Consider the following 203-nt stretch of genomic DNA (forward strand, 5'->3'; position numbering starts at 1 on the left):
AAAGGGGCTGTGCTGCTGCTGTCCCCACAGGGACACTCCTCAGAGTGGCCCCATGCCCTGTTGGGTGTTTCCATCCCAGTCCCAGGGCAGTGGGTCCCCAGTCCCCTCCTGGCTCCCTGCAGAGGGGCTGCGGTTTTGGGGAGCCGCCGGGAGAGCTGTGGCTGCCAACAGATGGGGCTGGGGGTGTGGCGGACCCGCCACCG

The sequence above is a fragment of the Pterocles gutturalis genome, unplaced genomic scaffold (assembly GCF_000699245.1).
Source record: "Pterocles gutturalis isolate BGI_N339 unplaced genomic scaffold, ASM69924v1 scaffold23897, whole genome shotgun sequence".
Lineage (NCBI taxonomy): Eukaryota > Metazoa > Chordata > Aves > Pterocliformes > Pteroclidae > Pterocles > Pterocles gutturalis.